This window comes from Triticum aestivum, chromosome 2A (genome assembly GCF_018294505.1).
Source record: "Triticum aestivum cultivar Chinese Spring chromosome 2A, IWGSC CS RefSeq v2.1, whole genome shotgun sequence".
NCBI lineage: Eukaryota > Viridiplantae > Streptophyta > Magnoliopsida > Poales > Poaceae > Triticum > Triticum aestivum.
Window position 1 is genome coordinate 623,404,199 of NC_057797.1, and position 22,276 is coordinate 623,426,474.

General features: G+C 45.9%; 1 pseudogene across 1 annotated transcript; it reads right to left on the reverse strand.

Annotated features, from left to right (window-relative positions):
- Nucleotides 1-286: 286 nt before the first annotated feature.
- Nucleotides 287-4,666, reverse strand: LOC123189847 (probable metal-nicotianamine transporter YSL12; annotated as a pseudogene). Its single transcript, XR_006496020.1, has 6 exons — nt 4,128-4,666; nt 2,387-2,550; nt 2,194-2,291; nt 1,976-2,110; nt 1,670-1,859; nt 287-1,561 (listed from the first exon to the last, which is right to left on the reverse strand). The product of XR_006496020.1 is annotated as a probable metal-nicotianamine transporter YSL12 (transcript).
- Between the last annotated feature and the right edge of the window lie 17,610 nt (nt 4,667-22,276).

The window sequence follows — 22,276 nt, forward strand, 5'->3', positions numbered from 1 at the left end:
TACGAGTACAGGACGCCTGCCTGGCCCACACATTCAATTCGGTAGGAGAAAACCACGAGCAGCACAGACCGAGTTTGTCATTTGCTTCTCACAGTTCATCAGCCGAGGGGTAGCCATTTAGGGATGTCAATCGTTTAAACCCACCAACAATCGAACAGTTTAAAATTTGGTTTTGTTTTTTCTTTAGAGAAATGAACTATGGAGCTAGCTAAAGCTAACCAAACGGGACTTACTTGTAGACGCCCCTTGTTTGCCATTAGCCCATTACATCCCTATAGCCACTTAATAAGCACAACCTTAAAGCTTACATACATTAGCTACAAAATCACCATACGTAACAAGCCATCAATCGTGATTATAGGATGATGATACAGTACAGAATGTGTAACTTCAAACTATAGACAGGGAGGCCTTCCTTTTTTTCCAAGGAAAGGAGAACTGCCGCACAGGCACTGACTTAATTTCCTAGGTAGGCATCCACGTTGGCATTGACGGATCTCGATAGAAACTTCATGCAAATCGGTGGCTTCACCTTTGCAAGAGCGAGGATCGACTGCGGCAGCGTCCAAATGCCGTCACCGCAGATCAACCCCGAGGCGACCGCCGGCGCAAACGCGTCGGCCTTGGCCTTGTTCACGATCCCCCACACGAAGACGATGACGGTGCCGACGAACATGTCGATGGCGAAGTAGGAGCCGATGTAGAAGGGTATGGCCATGGCCATGGGCAGCGGGATGAACTTGGCGACCTTGGCGGGCACCAAGTCCCTGACGAGGTTGATGAGGATGGCGCCGGCGAAGAAGACGTAGCAGAGCGTGAGGCAGTGCTTGGGGAGCGAGGAGAAGCCGTCGACGCCGAGTATGGCCATGTTGCGGTAGACGATGGCGTAGGGCGCGGGGTACTCGCTGCCGCTGATGCCGATGTCGTCGAAGGCCTTGTAGAAGAGCCAGAAGACGCAGGGCGCGATGACGCAGCCCATGCCGGTGCCGATGATCTGGCTGATGAACATGGACCTGGGCGACGCGAGCGTGAGGTAGCCCGTCTTGAAGTCCTGCATGAGGTCGGCGGCGGTGGACACGATGCTCATCATGACGCCGCAGGCGGCGAGGCCGACGAGCACGCCGCCGTGCGGGGCGCCCGCCCACGCGCCGAAGATGAAGATGGCGAGCTTGCCGTAGGTGGAGGCGAGGGACCAGTCGGTGAGGCCTGTCCCGTAGGCGTTGCAGAAGGCGAGCACGGGCGCGAAGACATACGCCACCAGGATGTAGTACCACTTGAGGTCCGGGAAGATCTGGGGTAGGGTGGCGATCGACACCGCGGCGACGGCGGCGTACCCCGCATACGCCACCGACTTGGGGATCTGGTCCTTCATGAATTGCTCGGTGCGACGCTGCTCGTCGAACGATACAGGCTCGCCGGTGGCCTTGGCGCCGCCCACGTCCGAGACCGGGATGGTGCTGTTCTTCTTCGCCATCGCCGCGAAGGCGACACTCGTGCGGATGAGCACCTTGACGAAGTTGTACAGGCCGTCCCCGAGGATCATGGCGATGGATATGAACACCTGCAGAGTAGTTGGGATTGGTTGCTTGATTAGTACCAGCATCAGTGGCACCAATCAGCCAAACAAATTGAAATCAAAGATGATGAAATGTGTAGATGTTTGTTTTACCCTGTAACCTTGGAGGCCATGGAGACTGCTGTCTTTGAGGTCAGCCGAGTACCAACTCCCTCTGTTGTTGTGTATCAAGGGCCACATCACACCCCACGACAGGATGCCTCCCAGTAGAACAGACACGTTCACTATGTGGGGGCAGATCATCCCGACTCCAACATAGGTAGGGGAGAAATCGAAATAAAACCTGAAATTTTGAAATGTGAAGTTCAGTTTGGACAATGAGTTCAGATCTCCATATAGATACAAAAGGCTTCAGGCAAGTTTCAGACATTCAGACCAAGAAAACAGGCATTATCCAACCTGCTCTTGTAGGCCTGAAGGCCCAAGGAAGGGAAGTTCTGAAACCCACAGCCGTCTCCAGCAGTGTAGAACCACTGGAAAAAGCCCCAGAGGAAGCTGAATGAAAAGAACTTGCCCAATGTCCTTACTTGCTTCCTGAAATACCATAATCATGTTGTCACTAACTATATATCACCAAGGAGAATACTAGCACTGTGACATTCAGACGGCTAGATTACTTTGCAAGCTTTGCACCCTCTGGCGTGTGGAAACCGTTGATAAGATATGCAGTCGCGGTGCCACTTGGATAGGTGAGCTTGTAGTCCACGATCATGATCTGAACCAGAAAGTGATTTGAGACGATTAGTAGATGGGTATGCAGGGATGATGTAAGAACATAAGTAGGAATGCAGAAACAGGCTACAGATTTACCTTTCTCAGGGGCACAAGAGCAAATAGCCCAACGAAACTGACGAGGAAGAGGAACCCTATCATCCACCCGATGTGGGGGTCCTTGACATTCTGAGCATCGTTAGCCTCTGTTGCTTGGCTGGCGATGGTTCCACTCATGGCGAACAAGTAATTGCCAAATCCACCTGATCAATTGGAATGAGCCAGTGCAGTGAATATCACATTTCTCCATGTACAGAACCCAGATTATAGGTAGTCAAAGCCATCAAATGTTTTCAGCCAAAGTTTAGGTTCAAACAAGCAAATGAATATCCCTAGATTTATTTGTTCTTCTCAATGTTCAAATTTGAATTTAAAAGCCTCAGCCAAAAGGTTTTGCCATTGGTTATTGATAATAGTCCAAGAAATACTTCTTTTCGTAGACACATCTCTATCCTTTTTGCTGAAGAGGTCATATTTGAAATCTAGCCCAAGATTCTCGCAAGAAAAAAAAAGGGGGAAGGGCCTAATAAGACTGGAAAAAGGGACAGTCGTTGAAGTCAAGTCTACAACATCACATCCATGGGCCACAACCTATTAATTCTCTTGTATATTTCAACCATGCGTGTAGATATGGAGTCAAACCATCTAGATCACTATTTCAGCATGAGGTCATAGGCAACTTGGCTGTCCCATACTGAGACCGCGATTACTAGTACGTGATAACGATAATTTGAATACACAATTAACCAGTCTATCAGCATACTAGTGAAAAGTCTTCTTTACATAAACAAGCTAAATAAAGAAAATATACATTTTTTTTGGCCCCTCGACGATTGCCAAGGTCTAAGTTTTGGTCACTTCACTCCAAACCAGAAATTTGTAGTCTCTCTAGTGTCGAAACCATCGAGATCAAGATAAGCTAAAAGCAGTTTGGATGACGACATGGCGGATGTTCCACACACGTGGCAGCCCGGCCAGCACAGAAAATTGTCAAAAGTCAAGAAAATTTGCAGAGGAAATAATACCAAAAAATCAAATTCGGAGAAAAATCAAATGAAGTTACTAAAGTTTGTAGAATTATTTTTTGCAGCTATCAGAAATATTATGCAAAACCATGGAATTCTGTAATTATCAAGTATGCTGCTACAGTCCTTTTGCAAATTATTGTATTTTCTAAAAATTATGATGGAATATTCAAGATTTTTCTAAATTTCTTGCTGTTTTTCCAATTTCATCCTACCATAGCCCTAATGTTATTCACTCGGAACCACAAAACTCCTCCAACTGAATATTTGCTTTTTCCATCTTAGGCCTGCTATTTCATTTCACATGATTTACTTTGTGCATTTTTGCTTTGCACATGTTCGTATGCAGATGGTTGAACTCTTATGCAGTTTTATCAGGGGATGCGACAATAAAGAATCACTAAACCGTACTCCCTTTGTAAAGAAATATAAGAGCGCTTATAAATCACTAAAATATGCAGGTTTTCCATGGACAAGTCAGTAGGTTTCATCATCTTTCTATATCACCTTAGTGTAGCAACTTCGGCGTTTAAATATACTTCGCCTGATTGCGAAAGAATTGATAGAAGCCTATGAATAAAGTATCCCTCATAACTACCACTCGTAGTACTATACATCGGAGAGTAGCAGCAAGAACAGCACTTGATACAGCTCTGCTTCCTCTGCTTCCCCTTAGTGAAAAAGCAGAGGCTCTGCTCACTCGTCAATCGAAAAGGAATAAAGGAGTCGCGGGAGTTTGGACTTGAAGAGCTTACCGCTGAAGGCGATGTCGTAGGCGGCGACGACGCAGGTCTGGATGACGGTGTTCTCCTGGCGCGTGAAGGGCTGGCGGAGGAACCCCATCCTCTCGATGGCGGAGGTCCAGAGGCGGACGAAGAAGAAGCCGAGGAGGCCCGCGGAGACGTTGAGCGACGGATGATGCCGGTGGTGAGGTTGAGCTTCATCACGATGACGCTGAACATGATGGCCAGGAAGAAGCTGACCACGAAGGCGCGGAGCGTCAGCTGCTCCCGCCACGTCGGCACCGGCCTGCCCTCGAACGCCCGCTCCACGGACGCCTCCGCGTCCCCCTCCTCCCCGGCCGGCGCGCTCCCTTTGATCTCGCCCTCGTCGTCGGCCTTGGCGGCGTTGTGGCGGTGGCGCAGCGTGCCGGCCTCCACCGCCGACTCCTCGTCGCCGGCGGCGGCGGCGGCGTCCGCTTCCGTGGTGTGCGGCGCCATTGCCCTTGGAATGGACGCGCGCGCGCCTTCCGTGGTGTGTGTGAGACTGTATTTCAAGTTTGCGACTGGCAAGGGTTGCATACTTGCATTTATATAGGAGTAGTGACGCGCCGTGCGGGTTAGATGCTATTAATGCATTGAATTTTCTGCTATATACTATTCCAGCTATCAGTCAAGTTTAGTTAGATGTTGTTTTCTCGATTGTGTCTAGCGATGATGTGAATGAATATTCATTCAGCTGGCGACGGCTGAACGTCACGCTGCTGTTCAAGTGGGCCGTTGTTTAGACGTCCTAATCATAAACTAATCGAGCGTCGTGACGCAGCTTACTACAGCGAGGCCGTCATGAAATGGAAGTCTCTGTCCGGGCTTAGTGCAGCGCTCTTGTTTGTCATGACAAGGCGGACAGCTTCCAGGGAATATAGATAGGCGCGCCTATCTGAATCGGGAATGATGCCGTCCGGCTAGGCTCCCTCTATAAATCAGCGCAGAATTTGGCATGGCCTTGTTCGGAGCTCTCTGGCAAAGTCAAGCTGAAGTTCCAACGCTTATCCGATTGCAGCTGTATGACATACAGAAATAGGGGCCTCGTGCACATACATACATGTTCTTCTCTAGTACGTAGATAAGATAATCCAACGTTCAGTTCATAAACAGGGGCAGAGAACGCCGACTCCGCAGCGCGGCAGGCGCCATCTCCTACGTGCCATAGTTGACCTTGACCCCCGATCGATCACGCGTCCAGCTCCACTTGGATACTGCTCATATCCAGAATCAACTACAGTTCGTACTAGCTTGGATTGGAGCGTGGTTTGCAGACTTCCTTTTTTGTTTGGCTCTTTCCATGCCCATGTGTGAACTGCGCAGCACGCGGGCAGCATGTGAAAGCAGCGGATATGGAAACTCAGGCACGCGTAAGCCGTTACACAGCTACTGACAGCGAGCGACCCCCTAATAATCGATGCGTATAAATGCGTCTCTTGTGGCTGCATGCCAAGATTCCTCCACGTCCCACGACTTTGACCAGCTGGTACCATCGGGATCTTCTTCCTAACTCTGCGGATTAGCCTGACGGGATCTCCGCCAAGCTACCTGTTCTGTAGAAAACTGCAACTTCCCTTTTCTTAAAATTTTCGTCCTTTTTTCATGCTGACTATGCCTGCTAGACCATGGTAAAAACCGCTGAGGACAAACTTTTGAATGTATTGAGTGAGCACAAATATATAGTATTAAAGTTGGGAGACCAAATCTAAACTTTGATGATAGTTGAGAGACTAAAAACATTGAGACAATATCATCAGTAGTCACAAGACTTGCGTCGAACGTGCAGTTTAGTGCTACACCTTCGGAAATACTTTTTTTTATCATTCAACTTGTTATTTGGTTCAAATACAGTCACTTTATTCGAGCGCGTGCGTATTCAGCATGGATGGGTCCACTGCCAGTGACGTGCACTGTTTCGGGGCGACACGCGTGCGGCTTTTTTGCGCAAAACCCCGTCGATGAACCAGAGTCGCGGGAGGATGACCTTGACCTGTCTGTGCCGGGACTAGACCCGGACGCGCTTCTCCTTGGGTTGCCCGCGCTGGGTTAGGGTGCAGCCATGCCGTCATGGCAACGCCCTGCGGTGAACATCCAACTACTGAATAGCTTCTTCACCAGCGCAAAAAAAGTGAGCTGGTTGTACTTGCGCTTGGTGCTCTGGAGCGTGGTCTGTTAAAATATGGGGTCGGTTTTAGGCCCATCCAACAATTTTAGAAAATCTCTAAAGGTTTATGTAGGTTTATTTGGCATTAGGTATAGTGGAAAGTTTAGTCCCACCCGAAAGTTGGAGAGGAGTTGGACTTTTTTATAAAGATTTTTTTTTCTACATGCTATTGGAGCTTGAGAATAGAAGAGGCCCTCGCGCGCTCCTCCTCCGCCGCCCGCCTCGCCACGCCACGCCTCGTCACGACACGCCGCGGGTTTTAGAAATGAGCCGAGCCAATCTCACACTTATGCGGTGTCTCCTAACCCTAACCGTCACAAATAGATCACATCTGCTCCACGCGCACGCTCGCCGCCGGTGACTTCATCCCGTCTGCCACGTACACGGTCGACGGGAGAGCATGTCTCTGAAATCCTGCCCCTTCGGTTCTTGTACGAGAGAGGGGCGAATAGGTTTTTGGGAAGCGACTGCTCGCCTCCGATCCGTTACTTCCTCTACGTCTGTGTCGTCTTCGTCATCACCATGTCACAGTCCGACGCCGACCGTCTCGCTGCCGAGAAGCTCGAGGCAGACAAGAAGGCCGCCAGCCGCCGCGGCCTCTGCATGGCCTACTAAAGGGTATAACTCGTTTATCCCGCTCCTATTGTTTTCTGTTTTAGCCATGCTAGCTTTATACGTAGATCTTTCTGCAATTAGCGTAATATGTGCTTGCATGATTGAATATCAGTATGCGATTATGTGTGTCAATGCCATGCTAGTGATTTACTCGTGGATTAAGTTAATCAAAAAATTACCTATTTACTCAACAATCCAAAAGCCTATTATGTGTAGGAATTTTTCGGCAAGTGGCTTTGACGCCGCACTGAAACCTGATAAGTTTACCGGTACGTACTTTAAGCGTTGGAAGACTAAGACCACTTTATGGCTCACGCGATGAATGTGTTCTGGGTCGCCGGTGTCTCCATGGGAACGATTGCTCCTGAACAGAAGAAGGCGTTCAGGGAGGCCACCGTCGTATTTCTCGAAGCAGTTCTTAGCATAATCGGAGATAAACTGGTCGATGCATATTTACATGTGCATGTCACCAAGGACTTGTGGGAGGCGGTTGAATCTAAGTTTGGAGCCACCGATGCCGGGAGCGAGATGTATGTTACAGAGCAGTTCCACGATTACAAGATGGTCGAGAACCTTCCTGTATTGTAGCAGGCTCATGAGATAATATGCATCGTTAAGGAGCTTGAGCTTCTTAAGTGCGATTTACCGAGCAAGTTTGTCACGGGCTGCATAATCGTTAAGCTCCCTAATTCCTGGAGGAACTTTGCCACCACTCTGAAACATCAGAGGCGTGAATTCTCTGTGGAGGATGTCATTGGCCATCTGAGTGTTGAGCAGAATTCTAGGGCAAATGATCGCACGGAAAAGGGGCCGAAGGGACTTCTGTCACCAACATGATGAACCAGAGGAACTTCAACCCCCACAAGCCCAAGGGAAAGAACGGTGTCCAACACAATACCCACTTTAAGAAGAAGGGTAAGAAGACCTTCAAGAAAAATAAGAAGGGTGAGGGCTGCTTTACTTGTGGTTCGGTTGAACATTGGGCCAACAAGTGTCCAAACAAGTTTAAGAAGTCAGGACAGGACTCCAAGAATGTCAACATGATTATGGGAAACAATGAGAATGGTGCATCTGGGTACGGTAATTTATTTACTATTTTTTCAGTGCTTCGGCCCGCCGATTGGTGGGTGGATACAGGTGCAGGTGTTCATGTGTGTGCTGACATTCCATTGTTCACTTCTTACCAAGTCACAGGCACGGATCCCTATTGATGGGGAATGGCGCGGGTGCTTCTGTTCATGGTGTTGGCACGGTCGATCTGAAGTTTACTTCAGGAAGGATCGTGTAGTTGAAGAACGTGCAGCATGTCCCTGCCATCAAGAAGAACCTCGTTAGTGGCTCCCTTCTATGTAGAGAAGGGTTTAAGTTGGTCTTCGAGTCTAATAAATTAGTTGTTACTAAATATGGACTATTTGTTGGAAAAGGTTATGAGAGTGGAGAGATGTTCCGCCTTTCCCTCATAGTTTTTTTAATAAAGTCGTGAACCATATTCATTCAAGTGTTAATGAATCTGAAGTTTGGCATTCACGTCTTTGTCACATTAGTTTCGGTGTTATGACGCGGCTAGCTAAGTTGGATTTAATCCCGAGTTTCACTTTAGTCAAAGGTTCTAAGTGTCTTTCATGTGTGCAAGCTAAGTGATGTAGGGTGTGGAACCCTATACGGCCGATCTTTCATGAAAGGAGCGGATCCCGCAAAGAACACGAGGGGGAAAACGAGGGGAAACACGAGAGAACACTCAAACCAACAAGTATGATCACACATGTGCTAGATCCTTGAAACATAAAGAGAGATACATGATCCAAAGTCAACACGGGACGATACAAAGGGTAACCGGTTCTTCTCCGTGAGGAGGTCTTGATGTCTTCTCCGTGAGGAGGTCTTGAATCCAAGGTGGATCTTCTACGAAGAGGGGCCGCGATCTCTCTCAAGGAGCAGATCTGATATGGATGAGCGTAGCTCTATCTCTAATATGAGCTATCACAACGCTAACCCTAGAAAGGAGGAGGTGCAGGAGTATATATAGTCTTGGTCCACGAAGGGGTAAGTGAGGGGAGAAAGGGTACATGGGCTTCGGCCCGAGTGTCTGCGCGCAGGCAGGGCCGGAAGTTCCAGGCAGGTTCCGGCTGGGCTTTGGGCTATCCAGAGAGTTGGTGCGCTCGGGGCTGGTCTGGACTCCGGGGGACGGAGGTTCGGGGCAGGCCGGAAGGTCCGGGGGCCGCAAGTTCTGGGCAGAGGCCGGAAGTTCCGGGCTTTCCAGAAGCTTGTCCGCGCTTCTTCTTCCTTCTCTTCCACGTTTCCCTCGCGGATGGTGTAGTTGTTCCTTGGCGCTTGCACTCCTCCTCGACATTCATGAAGCTCCGACAATACCTATGCATGCACGATGGAGGGTCAAGTAGTATACCATCCTCGAAGGGGTCAAGTGAGCACGTGTAAAGGAGATGATTCACCTTTGTGTATGTGAAGTAGATGTCGTACATGCCACTTGCCGAATGAACTCTTGACATGGTGATGTCCGTAGGATGCTCCGCATCATACCCTCCCCCTTGGGAAAGATCCGACCTCGGATCGAAAACCAAATCACCATGGGAAAGAGATGGCTTCACCGTGTAGAAGTGGACGTTCACCAAGTACTCATCATCTTCAAGCTCGCAATGGGCACTCTCCAATGTCGCACCGTCTAGTGATCCCTTCAAAAGGAGCAAGAACAACAAACACTTGGAAAAACAAATGCGGTTAGCGCGAGTGCAAAACCAAGCATTCAAGAGGTGATTAACCAAACAAGTGTTGTCATCATGCAAAGCATACGGTGTGCCAAATGGATGTGACATGTCATGTAAGCATATCAATCGAGCACAGACAAAGATATCATGGGGACAAGTATGCAATTGTGAGGTAGTGATGCAAATATGTGTGTCAACAGAATAAGCATTTACCTCAAGTTCATAGCAAGAATAATGTGCATGGGGTGTAGTGAATATCGTGTGGCACTCAACACAATGGAAAGAGCAATTGTTCATCATGTGTGAGGCAATCGAGGCAAGCATGTAGCAATCAATGGGACATGGCATATGTGAAGTGATGGCATTGTTGCAGCCAAACATATGAGAGGAGCAAGTAAACCAAGAATTGGATGCAACACATAAGGCATATATATCATGATGCATGGAACGGTGAAAATAACAAGTCGAAGCAAGATCTCTAACATGTGTGCAACCAAGTGGTCCAAGATGAACAATAAGTCTCATGGTGCAAGCAACACAAGTAGTATGATCCGCAATATCCATGCTCAAGAAAGATGTCACCTTGAAGGCGTGTCCTTGTGCATTCTTCACAATGCCGAAGTGGTAGGAAAGGTGTTGGAGAAGCGAGTCGTGGTCGAATGTATGAGGCTCTCTTTCAAGAGCTCGAATGGTCAACTCATGTGAAGTGGAAGTCGACACAAGGTCCAAGTATCCTACACATGCACACAAGAAAGCAAAGAATGTATGCGCATGGTAGATAAACACATCATCCATCATGATGGTTCTCTTCTCTTGCACATAACCATTAGAAGTACAATTGCATGAATAATATGATGCAACAATGGCTATATTCATGGCACTAGGTATGTGGTGCAAATAGGTAAGGCAAGCATGCTTCACAGGAAACATGTCAAAAGCTCCAAATATATGCGAGAATGCTATGGGGGCAATCTCATTAGCAAGACTAAAACCATCATTGCACTCAATACATGTCAAATCATCTAGAATGATAGAGGCAACATATGGAGATGTATGACAAGAAGTAATAACAATCATGCGATAAGCATGTAGATGGTTGTCACCAACCGCATTGAAGTAGAAAGTATGGATCATTGGTGATGCAACAAGGCAAGCAAACATAGCAATCAAGTTGTGCAAGCTAGTAGTGTGAAGATGTAACATACTAGAGTAAATCATGGCAATCATGTCATGTGAGCAAATAATAGGCATAGGCAATGCACATGACATATCGCAAGCACGAACACAAAGCAAGATCATAGTATCATCATAGGGATGGGTCACAAATGGAACATGGCAATAAAAGGCAATATCTCCACCAAGCTTGCAAATACATATACAACTAGTAGAATCAATCATCATGTGTAATGCAAAGCATGGGTCACAAATGCATGTCAAAGGCATAGGAATGAGCATATCATGCAAAGTGAATGATACGTCTCCAATGTATCTATAATTTTTTATTGCTCCATGCTATTATATTATCTATTTTGGATGTTAGGCTTTATTTTACACTTCTATATCATTTTTGGGACTAATCTACTAACCGGAGGCCCATCCCAAATTGCTGTTTTTTTTTGCCTATTTTAGGGTTTCGAAGAAAAGGAATATCAAACGGAGTCCAAACGGAATGAAACCTTCGGGAACGTGATTTTCTCAACAAACGTGATCTAGGAGATTTGGAGTGGCCGTCAAGAAACAAGGGAGGAAGGCACGAGGCAGGGGGCACACCTACCCCCCTGGGCACGCCCTCCACCCTCGTGGGCCCTCCGTTGCTCCACCGGCATACTTCTTCCTCCAATATATATCCACGTACCCCCAAACATCCAGGAGCACCACGAAAACCTAATTCCACCACCGCAACCTTCTGTACTCGAGAGATCCCATCTCGGGGCCTTTTCCGGAGCTCCACCAGAGGGGGCATCGATCACGGAGGGCCTCTACATCAACTCCATGGCCTCTCCGGTGATGTGTGAGTAGTTTACTTCAGACCCACGGGTCCATAATTATTAGCTAGATGGCTTCTTCTCTCTCTTCGGATCTCAATACAAAGTTCTCCTCGATTTTCTTGGAGATCTATTCAATGTAATCTTCTTTTGCGGTGTGTTTGTCGAGATCCGATGAATTGTGGGTTTATGATCCATATTATCTATGAACAATATTTGATTCTTCTCTGAATTCTTTTATGTATGATTGGTTTATCTTTGCAAGTCTCTTTGAATTATTAGTTTGGTTTGGCCTACTAGATTGATCTTTCTTGCAATGGGAGAAGTGCTTAGCTTTGGGTTCAATCTTGCGGTGTTCCATCCCAGTGACAGAAAGGGAACCGATACGTATTGTATTGTTGCCATCGAGGATAAAAAGATGGGGTTTATATCATATTGCATGAGTTTATCCCTCTACATCATATCATCTTCCTTAAAGCATTACTCTGTTCTCTTGAACTTAATACTCTAGATGCATGCTGGATAGCGGTCGATGTGTGGAGTAATAGTAGTAGATGCATAATCGTTTCGGTCTACTTGTCTCGGACGTGATGCCTATATACATGATCATACCTAGATATTCTCATAACTATGCTCAATTCTATCAATTGCTCGACAGTAATTCGTTTACCCACTGTAATACTTATGCTCTTGACAGAAGCCACTAGTGAAACCTATGGCCCCCGGGTCTATCTTCCATCATATTAATCTTCCAATACTTAGTTATTTCCTTTGTCGTTTATTTTACTTTGCATATTTATTTCTCTTTATCATAAAAATACCAAAAATATTATCTTATGATATCTATCAGATCTCACTCTCGTAAGTGACCAAGAAGGGCTTGACAACCCCTTTATCGTGTTGGTTCCGAGGTTCTTATTTATTTGTGTAGGTGCATGGGACTTGAGCGTGATCTCCTACTGGATTGATACCTTGGTTCTCAAAAACTGAGGGAAATACTTATGCCGCTTTATTGCATCACCCTTTCCTCTTCAAGGGAAAACTAACACAGTGCTCAAGAGGTAGCAAGAAGGATTTCTGGTGCCGTTGCCAGGGAGATTCGCGCCAAGTCAAGTCAAGCTTTGACTCCCACAATTAGTCATTTCTGGCACCTTTACCAAGTCAAAATATACCAAGTACCCATCACAAACTCTTATCCTCGCATTACATTATTTGCCATTTGCCTCTCGTTTTCCTCTCCCCCACTTCACCCTTGCCGTTTTATTCGCCCTCTTTTCCTCTCTCCCTCTCTTTCCATTCCCCTTCTCTTTTTCTATTTGCCTTTTTTGCCCGTTTCTTGTTTGCTTGTGTGTTGGATTGCTTGCTTGTCATGATGGCTCAAGATAATACTAAATTGTGTGACTTTGTCAATACCAACAATAATGATTTTATTAGTTCCGATTGCTCCTCTTACTGATGCTGAATCTTGTGAAATTAATACTGCTTTGCTGAATCTTGCCATGAAAGATCCATTTTCTGGCCTTCCTAGTGAAGATGCCGCTACCCATCCAAACAACTTTGTTGATTCGTGTGATATGAAAAACAAGAAAGATGTGGATATGATATTGTTAAATTGAAGCTATTTCCGTTTTCGCTTAGAGATCGTGCTAAAGCTTGGTTTTCGTCTTTGCCTAAAAATAATATTGATTCATGGAATAAGTGCAAAGATGCTTTTATCTCTAAGTATTTTCCTCCTGCTAAGATCATCTCTCTTAGAAACGATATTATGAATTTTAAGCAACTTGATCATGAACATGTTGCACAATCTTGGGAGAGGATGAAATCAATGATACATAATTGCCCATCACATGGTTTGAATCTTTGGATGATTATACAAATTTTTTATGTCGGATTGAATTTTGCTTCTAGAAATCTTTTAGATTCGACTGCGGGAGGCACTTTTATGGAAATCACTTTAGGAGAATCTACCAAACTCCTAGATAATATTATGGTTAATTATTCTCAATGGCACACCGAAAGATCTACTAATAAAAAAGTGCATGCAATTGAAGAGATTAATGTTTTGAGTGGAAAGATGGATGAACTTATGAAATTATTTGCTAATAAGAGTGCTCCTACTGATCCTAATGATATGCCTTTTTCTACCTTGATTGATAATAACAATGAATCTATGTATGTGAATTTTGTTGGTAAGAACAATTTTGGTAATAACGCGTATAGAGGTAATTTTAATTCTAGGTCGTTTCCTAGTAATTCCTCTAATAGTTATGGTAATTCCTACAACAATTCCTATGGAAATTATAATAAGATGCCCTATGATTTTGAATCTAATATTAAAGAATTTATCACTTTGCAAAAAAGTTTCAATGCGTTGATTGAAGAAAAATTGCTTAAGATTGATGAGTTGGCTAGGAACGTTGATATAATTTCTCTTGATGTTGATTCTTTGAAACTTAGATCTATTCCACCTAAGCATGATATCAATGAGTCTCTCAAAGCCATGAGAATTTCCATTGATTAGTGCAAGGAAAGAACCGCTAGGATGCGTGCTAAGAAAGATTGCTTTATAAAAGCGTGTTCTTCTAGTTTTCATGATAATAAGGATGAAGATCTACAAGTTATTTATGTGTCTCCTATTAAATCTTTGTTTTACAATATTAATCTTCATAATGATGGGGCTGAAGATGATCCACCTTTACCTAGAAGGCGTTCCAAAAATTCGGAGTCTTTAGATCTTGATGCTAAAATTGTTAAAAGTGGATTGAAGAGGTCAAAACTTTAAATAGCAATGAACCCACTATTTTGGATTTCAAGGAATTTAATTATGATCATTGTTCTTTGATAGATTGTATTTCCTTTTTGCAATCCGTGCTAAATTCTCCTCATTCTTATAGTCAAAATAAAGCTTTTACTAAACATATCGTTGATGCTTTGATGCAATCTTATGAAGAAAAACTTGAGTTGGAAGTTTCTATCCCTAGAAAACTTTATGATGACTGGGAACCTACAATAAAAATTAAAATTAAATATCATGAGTGCTATGCTTTGTGTGATTTGGGTGCTAGTGTTTCTACGATTCCAAAAACTTTGTGTGATTTGCTAGGTTTCCATAATTTTGATGATTGTTCTTTAAACTTGCACCTTGCGGATTTTCCACTATTAAGAAACCTATGGGAAGAATTAATGATGTTCTTATTGTTGTAAATAGGAACTATGTGCCCATAGATTTCATTGTTCTTAATATAGATTGCAATCCTTCATGTCCTATTATTCTTGGTAGACCTTTCCTTAGAACGATGAGAACTAGGCTGTAGCCTCGTGGCAAGGTAGCGCAGTGGCGTCTCTAGCAACCAGGGTTCGAGCCACGTCGGGGACGAATTTCTGGTTTCTCACAAGGGATGCTTCTCCTATATCAATAAACCATGGGTGCTAGTGCCCATGAGTTTCATCTTTCCTTAGAACGATTGGTGCAATTATTGATATGAAGGAAGGGAATATTAGATTCCAATTTCCGTTAAGGAAAGGCATGGAACACTTCCCTAGAAAGAAAATTAAATTACCTTATGAATCTATTATGAGAGCCACTTATGGATTACCTACCAAAGATGGCAATACCTAGATCTATCTTCGCTTTTATGCCTAGCTAGGGGCGTTAAATGATAGCGCTTGTTGGGGGTAACCTAATTTTATTTTTATTCCTTGATTTTTGCTCATGTTTAGTAATAAATAATTTATCTAGCCTCTATTTTGGTTGTGTTTTTGTGTTTAATTAGTGTTTGTGCCAAGTAGAAGCGTTGGGAAGACTTGGGGAAAGTCTTTTTGATCTTGCTGTAAAAAACAGAAACTTTAGCGCTCACGAGAATTGCTGCCATTTTTATTTGGAAGGTGCTATTTAGTTAATTCTTTTTGTAGATGATTAATAGATAAATTCCTCACGTCCAACAATTTATTTTAGAATTTTTGGGGTTCCAGAACTTGCGTTAGCTACTGTTAGAAGGGAGAGAGAGGTTTGATGGAATAGTTGTTGTATTGCTTGAGCCTCATGGGCATATATATATATATATATAGGAGTACAATGACCAGCATGGAGTACAAGACAAGGCAGGAACAAATCCTAATCTATCCTATACTTCCTAATATACATTATACTCAACATCCCCCCGCAGTCACAACGGTAGCGACGCAGATGGTGAGACTGGAGAAAAATCCTAAGGCAAGCCGACGGACACCCCCCCACAGTCGTAACGGTCGATGCATCGCGGAGTCGTGACTGGAGTGGCAACCGACGAGGTTGCTCAAGCAAGGCGGTAGCCCTTTGTGCCATTTGTCGATGTAGCCGAGAGCGTGGGTGGTGGAGCCGTGGTCGAGGTAGCCGTACGAAGAATGCCGTGGTCGATGTCGAGTCGGGGTGGCCGATGTCGAGGAAGTCGACGTGGAGCCGCGGGCGCAAGAGGGCGCCGAGTTAGCATGTGCGTAGTGGTGTCGAAGTAGGGGTGCGCCGGGAAGAAAATGTTGTTGACGACGCGTCGCAGCGGGTTTGCCAAGCCCGGGGACACATCATGGACGAAGGCACGCACCGGTGTTGCCAGCACCGGGCATGCTTAGACGGACGAAGACGAAGTTGACGAAGCGCCGACCAGGCTTGCCAGGCCCGGGGACACGTCGTGGATGAAGGCACGCATTGGCGTTGCCAGCACCGGGCATGCGTAGACGAGGGACCTGCATGAGCTATACGCCATGTCAGAGAAGTCAGAGGGGCCAACAGAGAAGAACTCGACGATGATTGTGACGTCCATCGGCGCGGTGCCGATGTCACCAACGGTGGTTGGAGTAGACGAAGTGGTCGGGGTAGATGACGGCGACGCTGGCGACGGGCTGGTGCTGGACGAAGATGAACGGGGTGGACGGGCGGCGGCGGCAGCTATGAAGGTACCCGCGGCGGCGGCGGCCTGACGGGGGCGGCGGTGGCTAGGCTAGAAGTGCGGCGGCGGTGCACGAAGTAAGCGAAGAACCCTGACAGCATGACGAAGTCCGGCATGGACGGTGGCGTTCCCGCGCCAAGGAAGACGACGCGGCGCATACCACGGGAGGTCGACGCACGGTGACGGCGGAGCTGACCGCGGGCCGCGGTGCTATGGCCCAAAGCGGCGACGCAGCGGCGGCAGGCGGGTCGGGGCGACGGCGGGAAGACCTCGGGGCAGCGGCGGGGACCGCACGCCGCGACGCTGCGGCCCCAGGTTGGTCACGCAGCGTAGATGAGGCGGATCGCAGCGGCGAGCGGGTGATCAAGCCGATCATGCGCGAGGTCAGGGACGCCGCTCGGTGGAGGCGTGGTGGCGGCGGAGTCCAAGATGAAGCCGGCGACGACGGACGCCGTGGGACGTCGCGGACGAGCTTGTCAGCACCGACACCCGGGCTGCCAAAGCAGCGCCGGCGCCCGGGCAGCGAGGCCCGAGCGACCAACGGAGCAGCGGCGTCCGAGTTGAGGCAGCCGACGAGCCTGACGTAGCCGTCCCGACGCAGCCGTGAACGAGGTCGGCGAGGTAGACCGCCAGGCCGCTGTGCAGACGCGACGGAGGCGGGTGACGTGGATCAATGGGCGGGCCGGCACGCGAGCGACGGCTATGATTGGTCGTCGCATGACGCGAGGCCGCCGGGTCGGGGCAATGCAGGTGTCCCGGTCGGAGCAGGGCTGTGACGACCGGCGCAGGGCGACGACCGTTGGATGGACATCAACAGTATACAGACCATCTGTGGAAAGCCTCAAATCTGTGGAAAACAATATACATCCCATCTGCCATTATTTCAAATAATTTACAGCCCATTTGCTAATTCTTACGGATTTTTTTGGAGCCCATATTCTTTTTGTTAGCCACATTGTGGCCACGGTTAAAAAATTATACGAAATTTTGCATATGTCGGTGCGGTCTGAACTGTTTTTAATCCCAAAATTTCGAGTCACATTCAGACTGATTTTAAAAATAAATGTATATCAATATAAAATCCAATAAATTGTCCACGCATAAAAATCAATGCAATTTAAAATCTCGAAATGAAAAAAAGATATTTGAAACTAATTGCCGGTTTGATGTGTTTTAAAAATGTACAACCCATTTCTCATTACTGATAGGCCATTTTCTCGGCCAGCTGAATGAAGCTCTCCTCGTCTTGAAAGATCTGCAGCCCAACAGGCCTGATAAAGTGACTTATTTGACAAATCACAAAAAAACTGGGCTAGCCGTTTCCAGAAAGAAAAAAAACTACTGGACTGGTCTGTGGTAAACATAGAAGAAAAGGCTGTCTAGACAGGCCAGAGTGTCTCGCACAGCCTAGTTGACAGCCTGCTTCCGTCTCAAAAACAAATTAGATAAATGCCACTCCAATTATGGCGATTCATAAAAATGCCACTGCAATTTCCAAACTTTGAAAAATGCCACTGCAAATTTTGCAAACTTTGAAAAACGCCACTCCAGACTTCGAAAAATGCCACTAGAAATGGCATGAAATGGCATTTTCTAAAGTTTGGAAATTGCAGTGGCATTTCTCGGATACACCAGATTTGGAGTGGCATTTATCAAATTAACCCAAAACAAAAATAATTGGGCGAGCTGCTGGGTCCCTGGTGTCAGCCGCTCGTTGTGCAATTCTCTCGTTTATTGACTACGTTGATAATGGCATGGGACCCAGATGTCAGAAATCCACTAGGAGGAGCCATTTTTTTATTGGCTTGAAATAAGGAGGCACTTGCTTGCGTACTGCCATGACCTTGGAGGGTCCTTGCTGTCATCCTCTCCACGTACAATCATCTCCTGATTGTGTACGCGTCAACTTGCTAGGCCCACAAGTCAACCTTAAACCCGTGGAGGACAAATACAACCCATTTAAAAAAATAACAGCCCATTCCATACGTTCAAACGGAAAGTTCAACATTCAGAGCAAAGTAACAGGTCTGATCCACATATAGAGTACTGAACTTCCACGTTGATAACTATCATAGCCAAGTTAACTATCTACTCCCACTAATACTCTAGTAGCGTACAAGTACTAACTTACTCTTAGCTAACTACACGATGCCGGCCACCATCTGTGGTATACGCTAAACGCCGGCACCGGCATCGTGCGCCTCACCTCGGACTTGCAAGAGGTGTGATAGGGCGTGTTTCTCGCGTGCGTTGGCCCTTTCCATGCCGGCGTGGTCCACCGAAGCTTCGGCTTCCAAGCGGGAAGCACACTTGATGAGCTGGTAGTAAAAATCGGCGTCGCGAACGCGTGCGTGCCCGACAGCCTCCAGGGCTATTTGTCGGGCGCCGGCCTCCACGTAGTCGGCCCAGTTGCGGGCACTCTGCTTGTGACTCAGAGCGCCGGTGCGCTGCTGCTCCATGTCCCGCTGGCGGCGCAAATCGGCGATACGCTGCTCCTCTGCCAGGCGGTCGCACTCCAACAACTCCTGCTCCTCCGCCATGTGGTCGCGCTCCAACAACTCCTCGATCTCCGCATTGCCATCTAAAGACAGATAGAATGCCTCCTCCCTCCGTCTGCCTTCCGGTGAAAACCCGAACACTAGTTCCGGCGGTGACCGCCTCCGGCATCGCCTACCGCGGACAGGCGGGGGCATGGAGGACGTGGCGAGCGACGTCGGGCTGGTGGGGGCTTATGAGGATATGGCGAGTTGGGTCACGGTGGCACTGGAGAAGGTCGGGAAACGGTACTTATAGGCGAAAGGTAGCGTGATGGTCATCGGAATTCAATGCATAATGGCTTAGCACGCCAGCTTTCCGTGGAAAACTAGAGAAACTGAAATTATGACTGTGACGTCCCATCCCGTCTGGGTCGCACGCCGGCATGGCGGTCAAACGAGTGCACTCGAATCATCTCCCTCCTTGTCAATAATGATTCCATGGATTTAAAAAGCCCGCAACAATTAAAGCGTATCTTTTTTTACATCACTTAGCTGCCTTAATTACGGCCGACTGCATGCAGGCACTCAGAATCGCTCGCAGGCAGTACGCGAAGCAGCATGCAACGAGTCGCAGCCGAGGGCACGCATGTAGCCTCTTAAATCACTGGAATTAATTAGGCTTAAACTTCTGCATGCCGTTAATTATTGCCATGCCTTGGTCTTGCTACTTTGCTCACGGGACTAATAAACCCGGACGGTGGGAGTACCTTGGTTGGTGAGAGGCTTGAATTAAGCCCTGCAAACCGGAAAGGAGGTACTAGTACGTGCGTGATCCGCTATTTATTTGTGTAGGGTCGAGTAGGTCGTTTCTTGAATTGAGCCCTGCAAATCGGAAAGGAGGTAGTACGTGCGTGATCCGCTATTTATCCGTGTAGGATCGATAGTGTAGCTTGTCAGTTTCTTCAGAGGTAGGAATTTTTATCCGTGTAGGATCGATAGTGTAGCTTGTCAGTTTCTTTAAAGGTAGGCATTTTTATTCAAAAAATTGCCACTTCGCGTCTTGCGTCGCAAATAAAACTGCCAGGAGCGCATTTGTAGGCTAGCTAGTGATCGATCAGTAACTTGTAAACACCGAGCGAACAGAAATAAGTAACTGTTAATGCATCTCAATGATTCACAGATCATATACAAATATGTAGCTCCAAAAGCAAAGATCAGCCACTTCGGATCTTGTGTTGCAACTAAAACTAACTAGTACGATTCCCATACATAAGATCAACATGTTAATGCATCTCAATGATTCACAGATCATATACAAATATGTAGCTCCAAAAGCAAAGATCTAGAAAAAACATCTGTTCTTCCTACTAACATGGATGCTTCTCTTGGCCAATATTCAGTACAGACTGAAAGACAATTTGTTTGTGAAGTCTACAATTCCTCTTGCAAACGTAAGTGGTTTCACCAACAGCTGGAACCATGAGAATGAACCACGCATGATGGAGGAACATCCACTGCAATATGATTTGGTCTTCTCTCGATCACACCGCGAGACTATTTTCGGAATACAAACTTTAACTTAGGCAAAATGATGCCCATTGTATAATCAGACCAAAGCAATGAAGCACCTAGTGTTGGCCAATAAATAGTACAGTACTACTTTTCTGTAGTCCATGAAGTGACTATCCAATCTTTCTATGTCTATTTTCAAATGGCACTGCATGCAGTGACTATATTATTCTCTTGTGCAGTTCAACCAAAATTGCGGACACTTTGTTTGTTTGCCAAATAGCAACGGGCAGACATCTTTGTCTGCACAAATATTAAGCAGCTAGTAAACATATACCACACCTTGTATTTTTGGTTTAAACATGTCTCTTCCTCTTAGCATCTGTCATGTTCTCCACTGGACAATCTGATACAGTTATGTTTTGCCCTGGACAATTTCATACTGAATTGATTTGCTGGTTCAGAGCAGAAATATAGCCCCTATTCTTCATCAGACCAAGGATATCCATGTTCGCAGTGATGGAAGAGGTGAAATCGATACAACCGAAATTGAGCATCCAATCATTGAATCTTGTCCTGCACCTCCAATGTAGGTCCACCCTGCCAATAAATTCACATGCAAACCACTAGTATTACTATCTAATGACAGTACAAAAAGAGTAGCAACATAGTAGCAAACCATGTACCTTCGTAATGAACAGCTCATAGTGCCACCAATTGGATATAAAGGTTTGGAAAAAAACATGCTCCTAATGTTGAACCAGTTGGACTTTTTGTGCAGTTCAACTAAAATCGAGCATCCCTATTTGCATAGATATTGAAAGTGTGATTACTCTAAAAGTGGCACTAGTTGAAGCATAGACTCACAAATATAAGCATTCCAATTTCTTAATGGAAAAAGGTAGCAAGACTGTTTCTAACCACCTGTTTGAAGGAATAAATAAAGCAACAACGACTGATGTCAGGAAGGCATACATAGTTTTTTCTGAAAAACTGAGCCATTCCTGACCTTTCCTCTTCTTTTAAGCAAATTTTGTGCAGTTCTACTAAAATAAAATGCCATCACCGCCTTGAGAATTCAGTGACACTGTACAAAAGGAAATGACTTAACATTACATCATGATGTCAGGTATGTAGTCGACAGGCATTAGAGACAAACATACAGACCTCCTCCGATAACATAATGAACATTAATTTTAACAAAGGTGTGACTAGCTTTATCGGGATAATTTGAGTGAACTCTACACCATTTGTTCCTTAATATAAGACGTTTTCGTGGTTCAATTTAAAGTACCCAAACATCTAGTATTTAGAAAAACAGGTAGTAGTTTTCTTGAGCACGTATCTGGGAAAGCTTGCCACACTTTATTTATGTCCATATGCTAATGCAACACCATTCGAATAATACAAATATACACTAATCCAGTGGCTAGTGCAACAGTAGAGTAGTTAGTTTATTACAGGGTACAGTACAATGGTTTTACCGAACAGATTTCAATAAACTCTAGCACTGGAAGGTTTCTATAAGAATTAACAATACAAAATGTAAAGTTAACAAGTTTCAACATTGGTGTACTAGCTGTGCATGAGCATTAAACCAAATACAAAAGTATGAAGGTAACTAGCATTATTAACTAATGACAGTATAAAAAAATTGCAAACCATGTACCTCCAAGGTAAATATCATTTCGAACTCGGGGGGACCTTAAAAATTGCTATCCCAATCTTGTTAATCGATCAAACAT